This window comes from Neoarius graeffei, chromosome 8 (assembly GCF_027579695.1).
Source record: "Neoarius graeffei isolate fNeoGra1 chromosome 8, fNeoGra1.pri, whole genome shotgun sequence".
Lineage (NCBI taxonomy): Eukaryota > Metazoa > Chordata > Actinopteri > Siluriformes > Ariidae > Neoarius > Neoarius graeffei.
The window spans coordinates 31,218,655-31,231,847 of record NC_083576.1 but is presented as its reverse complement, the minus strand read 5'-3'; positions in this window follow the sequence as shown (position 1 = coordinate 31,231,847).

Here is a 13,193-nt window from a genome sequence, read left to right as displayed (position 1 = left end):
TTTGCACAGTAAAGTTTATCTGGCATTTGCGGGTGTAACTCTGTATTGTAGTGCTTGACAAACATTTGGCAAAGTAATCCCAAGCCCATGTGGTTACATCAGCTATAGCTGAATGACGGCTCTTGATGCAGTGCCATCCGAGTGATCATACCGTAGATCACAGGTGTTCAGCTTGCTTGCGCCCTTGCCCTTTACCTATCAAAATTCCTCCAGATTCCTTGAATTGTTTAATGATATTATGCACTATATGGGGTGAGATATCTAAAGACCTTCATACCTTTCTTTGAGGAACTTTTTTGTTTTTAAATTCAATAATTTTCTCATGGATATGTTAACATACTGGAGATCCTCAGCCCATCTTTGCTCCTCAAAGACTAGGCCTTTCCTGGATATGGATTTTGTGCCAAATCATGATTACAATCACCTGATGACATTACCTGTTTCAAATCAAATAATTATATAACTGTTTTACTTCATTACTATCCCTAAATTGCCCCATCCCAACTTCTTTTGGAATGTGCTGCAGGCCCGAAATGCCAGAATGGATATATATATTAACAAATGAAATGAAGTTGACCAAATAAAGCATGAATTACCTTGGGTTCATACTGTCTGCAATGAAATAGAGGTCAATATAAATTTCTGAATCATTGCTTTCTTTTTTTATTTGCATTTTCCATACTATCCCAAATTTTTATGATTTGGGGTTGTAATTCCTGTCTGAGCAGTGTGCCTTTCATGCTTTTTCCCTCCATCTGAATGAGCATTTTTATATGTTTTAATTGGCTCCCAGTATCCTAATTTCATCTTCGATCTGGTTATTCTTTTGGCAATTACTGTGTCACACTGATGCATTGTATATTGTCACTGTGTTTTCAAGGTTATATTTCTAAGCATTATCATCATTTTTCTGAATCTGTGGCTTCGAATCTGTGGGAGCGATTCATCAAAACACAGCAAGACCATGTGCTCATATTTCTATATCTATCATCACAGGAACTAAGAGCTATAAACATACCAGGCTCCCACAACAGCTCTGAAATTTTGTAATAAAAGGCTGCAGTCTGCCTAATTTAACCTCTATAAAAAAACTCTACAGTGTGCTACTGGAGGATGAATATTAATTCAAATAACAAATCAGCAAAGGAAATAAGGACTTTTGTCAAAAGTTAACTAAATGATTGCTGAAAGCTATAATAGATGGACTTTTGCCAATTGGCAGTAAGCAGAGTTAAAATTTCCACAGTTTGTGGAGGTCCTAATCTTGGTTATCATCCTCCAAAACCACTTTGCAACCAAAGTATCTATTTTTAGCCTGGGTTTGAAGCTTTCATGCCATTGTTTGGTTCTAACATTGAGCTGATAAAGAGGCCTTTGTTAAAAGATCCATTTTCCAAGGAGACTTCTACCACACTCCATAACAGACAGCTTTATTAACAGTGACAGAGGGATCTTTTCCTAAAAATATAAGCTGGACCTCTCTAATAAATCATTTTGCATGGCCCTGATAAAGGAAAGGAACCATGAGGAATTAAAGTATCATGAAGAGAAACCACATGCTGGCAGCCAATGTGATGGGACTGGCACTGTCTTTGATTGAAAGAGCATGTTGTCTTTGAGTTCCTGCTTTGGTAAAGCTTAAATTATAGCGTCTCTGGAGTTTGAAAAATGTCTCCATTTAAAAAAAAAAACAGTAAGGGAGAAGAAAACTTCTGGTATATGAACAGAGTTCCACAAATGGGAGTTTTTCACAAAAGATTATCAACAGAGGGGTTACAAGAATTTCCCCTTGCATTTCAGGAACTGAGAATCTTCCATATCTTGTTGAAATAGATTCATTAAACACTGTAAACTTATAAAATAAAGGTACTAGATTGTACTTGATGTCTACCCCAAAGCATATTTAGTAGACAATAAGTTGGCAACTGTGGGAGAAAGAAAAATACAAGAAGCAATTTTCTTATGGAAGCCAGGATCTTTAATGATTATGAAACAAAATAATGCCTATTTTTGATTCAGATGAGAAAGCTCACATTCGTCTTTTGCAATTATTACAAATCACTTTCTCTATCTCCTTGCAGATCCATCCCTATGCTGCCATTCTTACCTCTCTCTCTCTGTCTGTTATTATGTTGCTCAGCCCTGTCCTGTATATATGATGGAAACTAGATGAAGGCCTGGAAGCATTCAGAAAAGCTCATTGCCGACATGCCAAGTCAGCCCCTGTGCTGATGTGGCTATGAGTGACATGTGAATTGCAGTTTGCGGTAATGATAATAAGAGTGCAAATCCAAGCCAGAAACTAAGCTTTTCAGCCATCACCCATTCGTATTTGGCACCATCTTAAAAGCTGTATGCTAGAACTATTTGAGAAGGCAAATAAAAATGACAAGCTAATTGTTAAAGAACTGCTGAAATTTCATGTGGTGTTTTAAAAGTGTTCGTGAAATGGTCAGACCTTTTTATTGTTCCATTTTAGTTTTTTTTAATCCTCTTTCCCCAAAACACATCCAGATATATAAACTACTCAATTTACTGGTGAACAGTTAAGCATACGAATAGCCATGTACAATACTGTACAACAGCTCCCAAATTTGAAACCCATACCCAATCCTCTGTTTGGGTGCCCGTCTGTTTGCAGCTGGCTAGTAATGGATTGTCTCACACACACACACACACACACACACACACACACACACACACACAGAAAGAGAGAGATCACACAGATCATCCATAACATTAAATCCAGGTTCCCCTTGTGCCACCAAAGTAGCTCTAACCCATCCAGGTATGGACTCCACAAGGTGTGCTGTGGTATCTGGCACCAAGACCTCTGAGTCCTGTAAGTTGCAAGGAGGGGCCTCAGACTTGTCCAGCACATCCCACAGATGCTCAATCAGAATGAGATCTGGAGAATTTGGAGGCCAAGTAAATACCTTGAGTGTTCCTTAAACCATTCCTGAACATTTTTTGCAGTGTGTCAGGGCACATTATCCTGCTGAAAGAGGCAACTGCCATTAGGGAATACTGTTGCCACAAAGGGGTGTACTTGGTCTGCAACACTGTTTAGGTAGGTGCTACGTGTCAAAGTAACATCCACTTGAATGCCAGGACCCAATGTTTCCTAGCAGAACATTGCCCTGAGCATCACACTGTCACCACCAGCTTAGCTTCTTCCTATAGACCCCTTTCACTGACGTCACCCGAAACCGGAAGTAAACAGACCCTGCGCCATATTGGAAGACCAACAAACTCGTGATTAGGGGGAAATAACGGCAGCGGTATGTGAACCCACGAGAATAAAGTGGAGTGGCAAACGACTTAAACAAACAAATCTGAGCTTTTTTATTTATGATTTATTGGCCCAACAGTAGACTTGAAAGAAACCTGTGTGAGACTTGGCAAAAAACTGTGGATATAATGGATAAGTCTGTGCATGATCTGCGGACACTTTGAGGTAAGCAAACGCAAGAAATTCAGATTTAAAACATGCTAAATTGGCCCCAAGTTGATAACTGTATGAGGAGCAAGCCTCCCAGACTTCTACAATTTAATAATAATAATAATAATAATAATAATAATTTAGGATGGTTTGGGGCTTGCTCGCTGCTGCCAGGTTGGTTGTTGAGTAGCCTGACTGTTTTTTTTTTTCTTGCGTGTGGTATCATTGTTGACGCGAGGTTGTTTTTTGAACATGCCAATGCAGACACGATTTCCCCTGATGAGTTATGACTTCAGACGCGATGCGTGTGTGGAGGTGTGGAGTCTGCGTGATATGTGCGTAAGATAGGCTTCTCATGTGTTTGGAGATCCGCGCTCTGAGACAAACGCAAGGCTTCTCATGTGTTTGGAGATCCGCGCTCTGCGACAAGCGCAAGGCTTCTCATGTGTTTGGAGATCCGTGCTCTGAGACAAGCGCAAGGCTTCTCATGTGTTTGGAGATCCGCGCTCTGAGACAAGCGCAAGGCTTCTCATGTGTTTGGAGATCCACGCTCTGAGACAAGCGCAAGGCTTCTCATGTGTTTGGAGATCCGCACTCTGAGACAAGTGCAAGGCTTCTCATGTGTTTGGAGATCCACACTCCGAGACAAGCGCAAGCGCCCCAAGGGAAAAAAAGGGACCCCCCGAAAATATCGGCATAGTTCGAACACTGAGTGTAGGCACTGGGTGTAAACAACAAATAGTTTACAATGTCTGGGTAGCAAACAGATGGCAGAATTGGTGTCAGGTCCTCCTTATGTTTCCATTCTCCCTTGCCGCGAGTCTTATCATATGGGTCAAACCCATCAATCACAGCGAGTTTCTCCCCAGACCGTGCTCTTTCTGCAGCTGGTAATGTACTCACATAACCAGAATTATCATCCATCGTGTCACTTTACTCTCACTCGTACTTTGTTTTATATTGTGAGTGCATGTACTTGGTCTTCCAATATGGCACCTAACAAAATCTTGCGGCGCAGTGACATCATGTGAAAGGGGTCTATAGTGCATCCTGGTGCCATCTCATCCCAAGGTAAGTGACACACATGCACCCAGCCTTCCCAATGATATATAAGAAAACATGATTCATCTGACCAATCCACCTTCTTACATTGATACCTTGGTCCAGTTCTAATGCTTATGTGCCTATTGTAGGCACTTTCAATGGGAACATGAGTCAGCATGAGAACTATGACTGGTCTGCAGCTATGTAGCCCTATCTGCAGCAAACTGCAAAGCACTGTGTGTTCTGACACCTTTCTATCATAACCAGCATTAACTTTAACAACTTCTGTTATAGTAGCTGTTCTGTTGGATTGGACCAGACTGGCTAGCTTTCACTCCCTATGGGCATCAATGAGCCTTGGGTGCCCATGACCCTATTGCCAGTTGTCATTTCTTGGACCACTTTTGGTAGATACTAACAACTTCATACCAGGAACACCCCACAAGACCTGCTGTTTTGGAGATGTTCTAACCCAGTTGTCTTGCCAATACCATTTGGTGCTGGCCAAAGTTGCTCAGATCCTTGTGCTTGCCCATTTTTCCTGCCTCCAAACAAATCAACTTCAAGAATTGATTGCTCACTTGTGCCTAATATGTCCCACTCCTTGACAGCTGCCATTGTAATGAGACAATCAATGCTATTCACTTCTATAATTGGTTTTAATGTTATGGCTGATTGCTGTAATTATTCTACTCCTGTGTTCAGTCCTGAGATGCTGAAAAACAGAGAAAGCTCAAAAAACATATTACAACTTGTCATCTCAATGGTGAAATGTTCTGTGTATATTTTTCTGAGGTTGTGAGCTAACAATCACATAATGGGTATTTTCTCTCTGGATGACTTTTTGATGGTTTCCCTGTAAAGCCTGAAATTCATTAACAATTTGGGTTTGTTTTTTTTAATTCCAACTGCAGTCATTAACCAAACAATCACTGGTGGCCAGGCACACATAAGGAACCAAAGTGAGATAAGACTGTGGAAAATAATTTAGCCCTAGGGACATGGTTTAGCAAATAAGGCTTGATGATAATAGCCTACATGTAAGGGGGGGGAGGTGCACTCTAGCAGAACGATAGTCAATTCATGTTCACACAACAGAAATCACATTCACAAACAGAAGCAGTCAGTGATAATTCACAACACACTGCCTGGCAGAGACCTACAACCCATTCAGACATCCTCTCTCATTTCCATGCAGCTGTCAGCAGCCAAACTTCAAGATGCAAAAAATGGTGGATGCCATGTTTTGAATTTTAAATTGTGAGAGCCAAACTCTTGCACAAGCTTCAAGGAATGCCAGGTTCACCATGTGTGCACTGCCTCAGCTGTCTCCCTGGTCACCCTAATCTCCAGGAAAAACACACCCTATATATTTTAGATAGAATTTTAACTATACTCCAGTAACCCTTTATGTAAAAACATGTGTTTTTTATATTTAAAACATACTCATGTCATGTTAATAGACCCCTTGCACTAACATCACAAGTTAAGCAACCATTGTTACCCTAGTCCAGGGGGATAAGTGAACTTTGTTTACATACTGAAGACAAGTGATATTGAAGATGCCATGATGCCTGTAGTTTGAAGAAAACTACAGCTAAAAAAGCTTTACTACAGGATTACTTGGATAATCTAAGTCAGAAAGAAGCAAAGGATAGCTATTTGAAGAAATTAGTTTATTCGTGGTTATCATCTGTACAAAATTCCTCAAAATGATTAGTGACAATGTAGATTTGTGGCCTAGCGTTACTTACATAGATGTTGGAATGTACCTTCTCACTGCACTCTATTTTAATTTAAAAAAATAAAAAACGTCATTTGCTGGAAAAGAAGAGCAGAGAGGATTGAGAATCGAGCAGCCGTGGTTTGTTTACACTTGATACTAATTCTTGTATTGTCCTAGCAACTGCCACAAAGACACAGAAAAAGCCCAAAAATTCATGCTTACCTGGGGATAAATGATACAGGATTTATCTTGTGCATCAAGTTAAAGGATTTATCTTGTGCATCATTGTGCACACGGCATCAAGTTAAAAGGGATCAAATAAACATGTACTGAATAAAAATAAATTTTGGATCCCAGAGAAAACAACTGAATTAAAAAGGACTATGTACAGTCAAGTAAACAATTATCTACTAAAGAGAATGACTGAACTATAAACTTATTTAATATACATTGTTTCTGTAATACCAGAATTATTGATGTCAATTTTGCAAATAAAATGTATTAATATTAAATACTTCATAAAAATTACACATAGTTCTATTTGACAAGTGTTGACATGACCTACAATATTACATTCCACCAAAGAAAATTACTTGAAATATAATAGCAGTACTAAGTAGGTATGTTGTGTGATATATAAATAAAATCATGTCCAACAGTAAATGAAGGTATTGAGAAAATGAAACTTCAGTAAATGAAGTCCCATTTGAGAAAAAGAAAAAAAAAGTGTTGACACCACAAGCAGTGTTAAATCCAACTAAAGATGACTGAACCACATCAAGTACATTATGTAAACAAGGATAAGTGAAAATATTAATAAGTTATGAAGTTAAATTGAAAATCTTCCCAGTAATTTATAACAAGAATTTAAATCTTATTCTTTTTGAGTGTTCTTTGTGTACAAAGATGTTGCAGATTTGGCACTAGCTATAATATCACTGCTTGGGTAGCAGTTGTAGCACTCCTCATCACAGTTCATTTTAATTTGCAGACATGCAGTTAATGTGTCTGCAGCCATATTTTTCTGTACTCAGTACGAGTTTTCCTAACCAATGAAAAAGCCCTCTCACTATCTGCATTGCCTGGGAGGAGGAGGGGGTTTGGAGGGTAGGAGCAAAGAACTGGAGACCAAGGGTTTAAGCTGTGATACGTGAAAGGTGGGGTGAACACATTGCATGGTGAGTGGTAAAGCCAGTCTGACGGAACATGGGTTGATTCTTGCTGATGAGGAAAGGGCCTAGGTACCTGGGAGCCAGCTTGCGGGAGACAGTTCTGAGTGTCAGGTGGCATGTAGAGAGCATGACTCGTTGCCCCACCCAGTAGGTGGGCGCCTTAGAGTGGCGTTTGACAGCCTGCCTCTTGGATGCTAGGGTGGAGTGAATGAGTCTTCTCCAGGCCATTGCCCATGTCCTCCTGCAGCGGTGTATAAAGATCTGGGCTGAGGGTACGGTGACCTCCTCCTCCTGGCTGGGGAACAGTAGTGGTTGGTACTCTAGTGAGCACTAGAATGGAGAGAGAGACCTGTGGCAGAGGAAGGGAGAGTGTTATGTGCGTATTCGATCCAAGGTAAATACTTGATCCAAGAACTGGCATCCCTGGACGCCATGCACCTGAGTGCAACCTCCAAAGCCTGGTTTGCCTGTTCTGCTTGGCCGTTGATCTGTGAGTGGAAGCCTGAGGAGAGACTACAGGTGGCCCTGATGAGTTTGCAGAAAGCTCTCCAGAACTGTGCAGTGAACTGAGGACCCCAGTCAGAAACCATGTCATGTAGGCGGAAAATGTGGTGGATGAATAGTTCTGTGGTCTCTTTGGCTGAAGGGAGCTTGGGCAGAGGAACCAAATGAATGGTCTTAGAAAAATGGTCAACAACAGTGAGGATGCATGCGTTGCCACCTGAGTTGGGGAGTCCTGTGATGAAGTCCAGGTCGATGTGAGACCAAGGTCGATGTGGAGTTGGGAGGGGTCTTAGCAAGCCGGCAGGGGGTCAATTGGCTGTCTTGTTCTGGGAGCATGTGTCGCAGGCTGCCACGAACTCCTGGATGTCCTCCTTGATGAATGGCCACCAAAAGCGCTGCTGGATGAATGCCAGGGTTCGAGCAGCTCCCGGGTGACAAGCCAACTTGGAGCCATGACCCCACTGCAGCACCTAGGTTCATACAGAACAGGGAACAAACAGATGATTAGGTGGTATGTTGCTTGAGTTACCTTCACTGGGGTCCTGCTCCAGGGCCTTCTGCACAAGCATCTCAACTTCTAGAATGGCATATCCCACCAGGCAGTGTGGAGGAAGGATGGTCTTGGGTGGCTTGGACTCCTCTTGGTGGGAAGAGAACATCCTGGACAGGGCGTCGGGTTTGCCGTTCTTGGAGCCTGGGTAGTAGGAGAGCGTGAAGTTGAACCGGGAGAAGAGACCAATGGGCTTGACGGGAATTGAGACGTTTGGCAAACTTGAGGTACTCCAAATTTTTATGGTCAGTCCAGACTAGGAAGGGGAGATCTGACCCCTCGAGCCAGTGCCTCCACTCCTCCAAGGCTAGCTTGATGGCCAACAACTCTGTTGCCGATGTCATAATTACATTCAGCAGGGGACAGCCGGTGAGAGAAGGAGCACGGGTGGACCTTGTTATCGCTGGCCCTCTGGGAGAGAATGGCTCCGACCCCAGACTCGGAAGTGTTGACCTCCATGATGAACTGTTTGGTTGGGTATGGGAAGAATGGGTGTTGTGGTGAACTTGTGCTTGAGCATGGAGAAGGTTTTCTCTGCTTCCTCCCCCCATTTGAACAAGGTCTTAGTCAAGGTCAGGGCTGAGAGAGGTCTGGCCACCGTGCTGAAGTCGTGGATGAAGCACTTGTAGAAATTAGCAAATCCCAAGAAACGCTGGAGCTCTCATCGCAAAGATGGGGTAGGCCAGTCTGACTGCCTCAAGCTTGAGGGGGGTCCATCTGGATCCTAGCCAGGGAAATGATAAACCCCAGAAACGAGATAGTGCTCTGGTGAAATTCGCCCTTTTCTGCCTTGACAAACAGCTTGTTTTCTAGCAGGCATTGGAGGACCTGCCAGATGTGGCCCCAATGTTCCTCCAGGGAGTGAGAGATGATCAGGATGTCATCCAGGTACACAAAAACAAAGATGTTAAGAAAGTCCCTTAGGACGTCATTGACGAGTGCCTGGAAGACGAGTGCATGTTGGTCAGGCCAAAAGGGACCACAAGGTACTTGTAGTGGCCAGTGGTGGTGTTAAAGGCCATCTTCCACTCGTCCCCCTCCCTGATCCTGATGAGATAGTAGGCATTGCGCAAGTCCAACTTGGTGAATATCTTGGCTCCCTGGAGTAGTTCAAAGGCCGTAGTCATAAGCAGAAGGGGGTAGCGGTTCTTGACTGTGATGGCGTTGAGACCTCAATAGTCAATGCTGGGGCGGAGTGACTTGTCCTTTTCCATGAAGAAAAATCCCACCCCTGCTGGGGAGGAGGAAAGGCAGATGATCCCAGCTGCCAGAGACTTGGAGATGTACTTCTCTATGGCTTGCCTTTCAATGGGAGAAAGAGAGTAGAGTCGCCCTTTGGGTGGCGCCGTCCCAGGCAGGAGGTCGATTCCACAGTCATAAGGTCTGTGAGGAGGGAGGGACACTGCTTGGGTCTTGCTGAAAACAAATCTTAAGTCCAGGTATTCCAGAGGTATGAGAGAGAGGTTGGGAAACTCGCTGGCTGAAGGCTGCGGTGGTTTGGCGGGAGGCAGAGCGGAGTTCAGGCAGGAAGCTAGGCAGGAATGGCTCCAACCTAGGATGGTATTATCAGCTCAGTTTAGGTGAGGGTTGTGTTGCGCTAACTAGGGTAATCCTAGGATGATGGGTACGTGGGGGTTGTTCATGACGTGGAGTTGGATGGTTTCAGAGTGGTTGCCGGAAATCCTCAGGGTGAGCGGGGCGGTAAGGTGGGTGATGGTGGTCAAGCTGGTGCCATGGAGTGTCAGGACCGTGAGAGGGACGTCAAGGGCGAGTAGTGGAATTCCCAGATGCTTGGCGGTGGCGGAGCAGATCAGGTTCCTGTCCACCCCGAGTCAACAAGGGCCTGGAGATGGTGATGCTGGTTGTCGTGGAGGACGATGACAGGGAGTAATGGTTGATCAGTGGGGGGCTGTTTCTGAGTAGGAGAGCATGAAGTTCCTTTTGTTCCTGTTTCACCAGGGCCCCTCAATTAACTGGTGGTCTTGTTCCCTTTAGTGGGCAGGCTCAGCAGATGAGTCCTCACTGACCGCAGTAGAAACAGGCCCCTGTGCTCCGCTGGCGCTGTCATTCCTCCGCTGACACCTGTACCTGGTCTACCTGCATGGGTCCAACAGACGAGACGGGAGGTGGAGAGGAGGTGAAGCTGGGGCGGGTTTTCTCTCTCTCCTCCATTGCTGGAACCAGGTGTTGATATGGTCAGCAAGGTCCATGAGACTGGAAAGGTCCGATGGCAGTTCCCGCAACCAGTTCATCCTTAATGGCGTCGGACAAGCCATGCAGGAGCACGTCGACCTGGGCGCTCTTGTTCCAACCGCACAATGCCACCAAAGTCCGGAACTCGATGACATAGTCCAAGGTAGACCAGGACCCCTGCCGCAGCTCCATGAGCTCTCTAGCCGCCTCCCGGCCTGACAGAGAGCAGCTGAAAGTTTGCCTCATCTCCTTGGAGAAATCCTTGAAACAGGAACAAAAGGGTGCATCGGCATCCCAGACCACTGTTCCCCACTCTCTGGCCTTGCCGGTGAGGAGTGCGATTGTATATGCTACCCGGGAGCATTCTGTGGGGAAGGCCAGAGGTTGCAGCTCTTGGATCAAAGAGCATTGAGATAGGAGCGATCTTCAAGTACCTGGTTCTCCATCATAGGGCTGAGGCACTGGAAGTCTGGGTTCGCAGAGAGGACCTGAAGTAGGAGACTGCTGGGCAAGGGTAGGCACAGCTTGATAGCGCTGCATCTGTGTGGTGAGGAGATTGAGTGAGTTGGACAGGGTGGCAAGGTTCTGGGTGATCTGCTGGAGGTCTTGTTGATGGGTCCTGAGGAGAGTCCCTTGCTGCTGGATGCCCGTTCTCAGATGGGTGAGTTCCGCTGGATCCATGTTGGCCAGAATGTACTGTTAGGGGTGCTGGAGGTGTGGTGAGATAAGGATCCACAAGCAGAACGCAGACAGTAATCCAATAAATACCGTAAGGTGCTTTAATCCAGGGAAAAGGGCATGGCAAAAATGGGACAAAAACAAATAGCAAAAATAGTCCAGGTAAAAAGAAACAAAAACTTGACAAACACATGAGACAGACAAGGACAAAAATGCTAGAGCAAAAAAACATAAACAAGAAAAAACCCTAAGTGCAAAAACCATGAACTAGAAAAAACCCTTAATGCAAAAACCATGAACTAGAAAAAAAAAATAGCTTGAGCAAAAACCATGAACTGCAATGAAGGTACAGAGCCAGCTAGAATAGCGAAACAAGACATTCTGGCAAAGTCAGGGTCTGAGAACGGCTTATTTATACACAGCAGAGAGAACCAGGAAGTGAAATACAGGCTAGATGGAATTCCCGTCCCGGATCCGGATTAGCGCTGATCTGGAGATAAGTAATCTCCGGAGTGGAAGTCCGGGGTGGAGCATGACACAAACAGTAAAAACTTTTTTTAAAAAACACACAAATGCTGACCTGTGCAGTCTTTGAATCGGGAAACATTTATTTTTTCACTAGCTGCGAAAAATGGTCTGCCACAGTCGGGGGGGATGTTGTGTTCCACGAGAAATTGGCAGAACATAACTTCTGCAGCCATCACAGAAATCTGGGCAGTCCGAGCCGATATACTTAAATGACAGAGAAAACCACGTGCAACTATAAAACCACATAAATCAAAAATAGCTCCATTTCATTGGGCATGTGTGTTTGAAAAAATAAATGGTGGATGCTAAGAAAATGTTCTTGGAATAACGGAAAAAATCTCTAATACAAAACGTAATTTTCCCATATAAAAATCAGTGTATGCCATATTAGCCAAAAAATTGCATTTTCCTGTACAAAATATGGGGAAACCGTATAACTTGACATGTATGCTTTAACCTAGCCAAATATAAAAAGTTGTATGCCTCCATGCTCTTCCAGATTTTCATCTGTTTGTCCGTGTAGAATGATGTCTGTAGTGCCAGGTAGCTTGAGGTGTTGAGGATGTGGATGATTTTTCAAATCACTGGAAAAATCCTTCTTTACTAGTGTGTAAGGATCTATTCCATTTCAAAGAGCAACTTTCTGAAGGTATCTTGACTGTGCATTGGCCTCTAAACTGTGAAAACAGTCAGAGACAGTTTCACTAGCTCTTTGTCCAATGTCAGCTAAATTGGTCTGCCTGACCACCATTTCATTCACTGGAATTAAACGCGCAAACAAAAGTCATGCGACTGAATACAACCTACATTCTATTCCAGGTTAACCACTCACAAAGGATGACCAAAAAACCTTTAACTCTGTGGATTGTCAGTGAAAAAAATGCCAAGATTGTGGCCGAACACTGCAACTGTATGGCAGGCCTTGGAGAGAGCTGTTCTCCCATAGCATCATTGTTGTGGGCTATCGAATCTGGAGTGAAACAAAGGGACTCACTGACAGTTACAGATAAAAAGGTGTACTGGATTCTTCCTACTGCTGTGAAAAAAATCTCCTATTCCCAGATCAGAGATATTTCCTTTCTAAATAAATGTCCAAGTCAAGTTCCTAAGCCACAATCAGAAGTTCAAGACAAAGTTCCAGGGAGATGGTAATACCTTTTATCTTTTTCTCTCTTTGAATGATTGGAACAACCAAAAACAGTGCAAAATGAGCCATATTTTGGACAGATTAAACCTTGCTTACAGGAAAAACAGTGGCTGGTTGTCCCCCAGGAGAAATTATCACGTGATGCATGAAATCACGCATAAGGGGTCTATACTGGAATCAGTGTCTAACTACAAGTGCCATAACACCAT